This window comes from Anopheles ziemanni (genome assembly GCF_943734765.1).
Source record: "Anopheles ziemanni chromosome X unlocalized genomic scaffold, idAnoZiCoDA_A2_x.2 X_unloc_30, whole genome shotgun sequence".
Lineage (NCBI taxonomy): Eukaryota > Metazoa > Arthropoda > Insecta > Diptera > Culicidae > Anopheles > Anopheles ziemanni.
In genome coordinates, this window is record NW_026689797.1 from 75,303 (window position 1) to 82,603 (window position 7,301).

Sequence of the window (7,301 nt, forward strand, 5' to 3'; positions counted from 1 at the left end):
CAAGTATGGCAAAAACTGGTAGAGGTACCTTTCATGAATTATAACTCAGGCTGTATGGCACATAGCGGGACGCTTGACTCTGGTATGGAATAGTCCTGAGTGGGACTATCAAGGAAAAATACGAACAAAAAATAACCATGTCCACGGACGAAGGTATTAGCGAAACTTAGAGCGAAATTGCGACCAAAACGCTGGAAATGGCCCTTGAACCAAGTATACCGTCAAGGCGGTACGAGATAGCGAGTTGACGTAGAACATTTATAAGTTTGCCTTTACGAGACAAAAGTTTAGTTATATGGGGTCAACCCGCCCAGGGTTGTCCAAGTCGGTCATATGGCTGATCGAAATTTTCGACCAAGTACTGAGAAAACAGGGTAAGGTACCAAGTACCTCGAATAACTTCGGCTGTAGATGTCCGAGCGAAGCAAACGGCATAGCGTTGGAAAGGTCTTGAAGTGCTCTAAACACCCTGAAAGTATGAGAACGCTATCTGGAAAACTCGTGGAGATATTAGCGAAACATAGGGCCCAAAAGATACCAAGTCGCAGGAAATGGGCCCTCCAAGAACACCCTAAAATCCCAATTACGGCTAAGTTGCAGGCCAGCTAGCGAAGTGAAATGTTCTAGACATAACTAGAACACGTTGATGCGCAACTTTTTGAATCAGAACTTTTTTCGATATCTGGCCCCCAAAGGGGGGATATGGGCGATCAAACGATTTTTCCAAGTTTCGGTACTTTTTACGGTATCGCTCATAGCTCCGGCTGTACGCAAGCAAATGGCAACCTAAGATATGATTTGGAAAGGTAAAGAGTAGTACTAACTTACGTTAGAACACAGCGAAGCGCTATCGGTTCATGGCAAGGCCGATATAAGCAGTCAAAAATGAAAAATGTTGACAAAATGAACAAAAATTACCTTGGTACGCGAATAGTGGCCAGGGATGAAGAGGTACGAAGGTGGTGGGGAATAATTATAATAAGGAATTGGTACGATCTATAAGTTTGCCGAAGACCGCAAAGCGCTCAGACCCATAGAAAGTGGCCATTTGGGCCGAACAGTGCGTGCAAAGAGGTGAAAAAGCAAAAATTGCACTTTGATGGGCGATTTGCGGGGGGAAGGAGGGGTCGGAGGGGTAAATGTCTCATGGCCAAAAAGTCTTATCTCATCAAGATCTAAAACATTGCCGAAGACCGCAAAGCGCTAGCTCGCAATCGAAAAATCACAATTTTGAAAATTTTCTAAGTGTTGGGCCCCCTAAGGAAAAGTAACAAAAATCACCTTTGGCCCCAATTTTGAGCATGAAGGAGTCGTTTCCGAGGCATGGTGTCTTCGGCAAAAAGTTTCATCTACTCGAGTACTTACGACTAGTCAAATAAAAAATTGAGAAACACAAACGGTATGGCTATGCCGAAGCTCGATACACCCGAAAAAATCAAAAAAAAGTCGAAAATGTCGAAAAATGAGAAAACCCTATATTCGTACTCTACTCGAGCCCTAAATATTGAAAAGTGAAACCCGCGATCGATTTGGAACAAAAAATTGACCTAGGCAAAAATGTATGACGTTCCGCACCTTTGAAAAATCTGGTAAGTGTATTTTAGACAGACTCGAAAAAAGTCGCCCCGAGTCCCCTTACGTTGAAAATCCGAAAAAGTCGAAATTGTTGAAAATGTTAAAAAGCCTCTTTTGGTGGTCCATGGCACCACTAGATATTGAAAAGTGAGGTCCGCGGCCAATCCGGAAGAAAAAGTTAGCTAGGCAAACTTGTATGTCGGTCGATACAAAAAACGGCTCGGTGAGTGTATTTTCGACAGGCTTCAAAAAACAATCCTTTCTCCATACAATTTCAATCGATTTTTAAAATTTCGAGATAGCGCTTTGGTGTCTTCGGCAATAATGTAGAAATCGGGTTTTTAAACACATTTTACTTTTGGGATTTTTTCGATCCGTCGCTTGGTTCGCCCGCAATCGCGAGAAAACTGAAAAACACGTTTACAAAATTCTGGACGAATTTTGTGAACGCCGTCCATACATTTTCGATCGATTTTTAAAATTTCGAGATAGCGCTTTGGTGTCTTCGGCAATAATGTAGAAATCGGGTTTTTAAACACATTTTACTTTTGGGTTTTTTTCGATCCGTCGCTTGGTTCGCCCGCAATCGCGAGAAAACGAAAAAACACGTTTACAAAATTCGTCCGGAATTTTGTGATCGCCGTCCATACATTTTCGATCGATTTTTAAAATTTCGAGATAGCGCTTTGGTGTCTTCGGCAATAATGTAGAAATCGGGTTTTTAAACACATTTTACTTTTGGGTTTTTTTCGATCCGTCGCTTGGTTCGCCCGCAATCGCGAGAAAACGAAAAAACACGTTTACAAAATTCGTCCGGAATTTTGTGATCGCCGTCCATACATTTTCGATCGATTTTTAAAATTTCGAGATAGCGCTTTGGTGTCTTCGGCAATAATGTAGAAATCGGGTTTTTAAACACATTTTACTTTTGGGTTTTTTTCGATCCGTCGCTTGGTTCGCCCGCAATCGCGAGAAAACGAAAAAACACGTTTACAAAATTCCGGACGAATTTTGTGAACGCCGTCCATACATTTTCGATCGATTTTTAAAATTTCGAGATAGCGCTTTGGTGTCTTCGGCAATAATGTAGAAATCGGGTTTTTAAACACATTTTACTTTTGGGTTTTTTTCGATCCGTCGCTTGGTTCGCCCGCAATCGCGAGAAAACGAAAAAACACGTTTACAAAATTCGTCCGGAATTTTGTGATCGCCGTCCATACATTTTCGATCGATTTTTAAAATTTCGAGATAGCGCTTTGGTGTCTTCGGCAATAATGTAGAAATCGGGTTTTAAAACACATTTTACTTTTGGGTTTTTTTCGATCCGTCGCTTGGTTCGCCCGCAATCGCGAGAAAACGAAAAAACACGTTTACAAAATTCCGGACGAATTTTGTGAACGCCGTCCATACATTTTCGATCGATTTTTAAAATTTCGAGATAGCGCTTTGGTGTCTTCGGCAATAATGTAGAAATCGGGTTTTTAAACACATTTTACTTTTGGGTTTTTTTCGATCCGACGCATAGTTCGCGCGCAATCGAGAGAAAACGGAAAAACACGTTTTCAAAATTCCGGACGAATTTTGTGAACGCCGTCCATACATTTTCGATCGATTTTTAAAATTTCGAGATAGCGCTTTGGTGTCTTCGGCAATAATGTAGAAATCGGGTTTTTAAACACATTTTACTTTTGGGTTTTTTTCGATCCGACGCATAGTTCGCGCGCAATCGAGAGAAAACGGAAAAACACGTTTACAAAATTCCGGACGAATTTTGTGATCGCCGTCCATACATTTTCGATCGATTTTTAAAATTTCGAGATAGCGCTTTGGTGTCTTCGGCAATAATGTAGAAATCGGGTTTTTAAACACATTTTACTTTTGGGTTTTTTTCGATCCGTCGCTTGGTTCGCCCGCAATCGCGAGAAAACGAAAAAACACGTTTACAAAATTCGTCCGGAATTTTGTGAACGCTCTCCATACATTTTCGATCGATTTTTAAAATTTCGAGATAGCGCTTTGATGTCTTCGGCAATAATGTAGAAATCAGGTTTTATAACACATTTTACTTTTGGGTTTTTTTTCGATCCGACGCTTAGTTCGCCCGCAATCGCGAGAAAACGAAAAAACACGTTTACAAAATTCCGGACGAATTTTGTGAACGCCGTCCATACATTTTCGATCGATTTTTAAAATTTCGAGATAGCGCTTTGGTGTCTTCGGCAATAATGTAGAAATCGGGTTTTTAAACACATTTTACTTTTTGGTTTTTTTCGATCCGACGCTTAGTTCGCCCGCAATCGCGAGAAAACGGAAAAACACGTTTACAAAATTCGTCCGGAATTTTGTGAACGCTCTCCATACATTTTCACCTTTGGGTCGAGAATACCGGCTGACCGATAAGAGATAGCGACTTGTCGTAAAATATTTATATGTTGGACGTTGGAAGACGCAACTTTCATTATATGGGAGCAACCCGGTCAGGGTGCTCCAAGTCGGTCGTTTGGTCGGTTTATGATTTGGGCCGACCATGTGCTGTACCAGGTAGAGGTACCTTTCATGAATTATAACTCGGTCATTTTGCCATCGAGCGACAAGTTGCGTTGTGTTTTGGAATGATCTTAAGTGGGACTATCAAGGAAAAATACAAATAAAAAATCAGCTTGTCAATGGCCGACGCTATTAGTGAAACATATAGCAAAATGGGTCCGAAAACGAATGAAATGGGACTTGGACCAAGAATAACGGCAAGTTGGAGACGAGTTAGCAAGTTGGCGTAGTACAATTATATTTGGTGCATGGTATGACCAACAAAAAAGTATATGAGGCCAAGGTGCTGGCTGGCCTCCAAAGTGGAGATATGGGCGATCCAAAGTTTGTACCCAAGTACGAACAAGTATGGAAAAAACAGGGTAAGGTACCAAGTACCATTAATAACTTCGGCTGTAGATGGCCGAGCAAGACAAACGGCATACCGTTGGAAAGCTCTTGGGGAGACCTATCTACCCTGAAAGTTTCATGAGGCTGAGTTGAAAGACCACGGAGATTTTAGGTGATGATGGTCCAATTCGGGGACCAAGTCGCAGGAAATGGCACTTGACCAAAACCACCCTTGAAAGGTGAATACCGGCTGACCGGTAAGAGATAGCGACTTGTCGTAGAATATTTATATGTTGGACGTTGGAAGACGCAACTTTCATTATATGGGAGCAACCCGGTCAGGGTGCTCCAAGTCGGTCGTTTGGTCGGTTTATGTTTTGGGCCGACCACGTGGTGTACCAAATTGAGGTACCTTTCATGAATTATAACTCGGTCAGTTTGCCACCGAGCGACGAGTTGCGGGGTGTTTTGGAATGGTATTGAGTGGAACTATCAAGGAAAAATAATAATAGAAAATCAGCTTGTCCATGGCCGAAGCTATTAGTGAATCATATAGCAAAATGGGTCCAAAAACGAATGAAATAGGACTTGAACCAAGAATAACGGCAAGTTGGAGACGAGGTAGCAAGTTGGCGTAGAATATTTATAAACTGTGCATAATATGACCAACAAAAAAGTATATGGGGACAAGGCGGTAGCTGGCCTCCAAAGTTGAGATATGGGTGATTCATGTTTTGCACCCAAGTGCGAACAAGTATGGTGAAAACAGGGTAAGGTACCAAGTACCATAAATAACTTCGGCTGTAGATGGCCTAGCGAGACAATTGGCATATCGTTGGAAAGGTCTTGGGGAGACCTATCTACCCTGAAAGTTTCATGAGGCTGAGTTGAAAGACCACGGAGATATTAGGTGATGATGGTCCAATTCGGGGACCAAGTCGCAGGAAATGGCACATGACCAAAATCACCCTTGAAAGGTGATTACCGGCTGAACGGTAAGAGATAGCGGCTTGGCGTAGAATATTCATACGTTGGGCGGGTAAAGACGCAACTTTCATTATATGGGAGCAACCCGGTCAGGGTGCTCCAAGTCGGTCGTTTGGTCGGTTTATGGTTTGGGCCGACCATGTGCTGTAGCAGGTAGAGGTACTTTTCATGAATTATAACTCGGTCAGTTTGCCACCGAGCGACAAGTTGCGGGATGTTTTGGAATGGTTTTGAATGGAACTATCAAGGAAAAATACAAATAAAAAATCAGCTTGTCAATGGCCGAAGCTATTAGTGAAACATATAGCAAAATGGGTCCAAAAACGAATGAAATGAGACTTGGACCAAGAATAACGGCAAGTTGGAGAAGAGATAGCAAGTTGGCGTAGAACAATTATATTTGGTGCATGGTATGACCAACAAAAAAGTATATGAGGCCAAGGTGCTGGCTGGCCTCCAAAGTGGAGATATGGGCGATCCAAAGTTTGTACCCAAGTACGAACAAGTATGGAAAAAACAGGGTAAGGTACCAAGTACCATTAATAACTTCGGCTGTAGATGGCCGAGCAAGACAAACGGCATACCGTTGGAAAGGTCTTGGGGAGACCTATCTACCCTGAAAGTTTCATGAGGCTGAGTTGAAAGACCACGGAGATATTAGGTGATGATGGTCCAATTCGGGGACCAAGTCGCAGGAAATGGCACATGACCAAAATCACCCTTGAAAGGTGATTACCGGCTGAACGGTAAGAGATAGCGACTTGGCGTAGAATATTCATACGTTTGGCGGGTAAAGACGCAACTTTCATTATATGGGAGCAACCCGGTCAGGGTGCTCCAAGTCGGTCGTTTGGTCGGTTTATGGTTTGGGCCGACCATGTGCTGTAGCAGGTAGAGGTACCTTTCATGAATTATAACTCGGTCAGTTTGCCACCGAGCGACAAGTTGCGGGATGTTTTGGAATGGTTTTGAATGGAACTATCAAGGAAAAATACAAATAAAAAATCAGCTTGTCAATGGCCGAAGCTATTAGTGAAACATATAGCAAAATGGGTCCAAAAACGAAAGAAATGAGACTTGGACCAAGAATAACGGCAAGTTGGAGAAGAGATAGCAAGTTGGCGTAGAACAATTATATTTGGTGCATGGTATGACCAACAAAAAAGTATATGAGGCCAAGGTGCTGGCTGGCCTCCAAAGTGGAGATATGGGCGATCCAAAGTTTGTACCCAAGTACGAACAAGTATGGAAAAAACAGGGTAAGGTACCAAGTACCATTAATAACTTCGGCTGTAGATGGCCGAGCAAGACAAACGGCATACCGTTGGAAAGGTCTTGGGGAGACCTATCTACCCTGAAAGTTTCATGAGGCTGAGTTGAAAGACCACGGAGATTTTAGGTGATGATGGTCCAATTCGGGGACCAAGTCGCAGGAAATGGCACTTGACCAAAACCACCCTTGAAAGGTGAATACCGGCTGACCGGTAAGAGATAGCGACTTGGCGTAGAATATTCATACGTTGGGCGGGTATAGACGCAAATTTCATTATATGGGAGCAACCCGATCAGGGTGCTCCAAGTCGGTCGTTTGGTCGGTTTATGTTTTGGGCCGACCACGTGGTGTACCAAATTGAGGTACCTTTCATGAATTATAACTCGGTCAGTTTGCCACCGAGCGACGAGTTGCGGGGTGTTTTGGAATGGTATTGAGTGGAACTATCAAGGAAAAATAATAATAGAAAATCAGCTTGTCCATGGCCGAAGCTATTAGTGAATCATATAGCAAAATGGGTCCAAAAACGAACGAAATGGGACTTGGACCAAGAATAACGGCAAGTTGGAGAAGAGATAGCAAGTTGGCG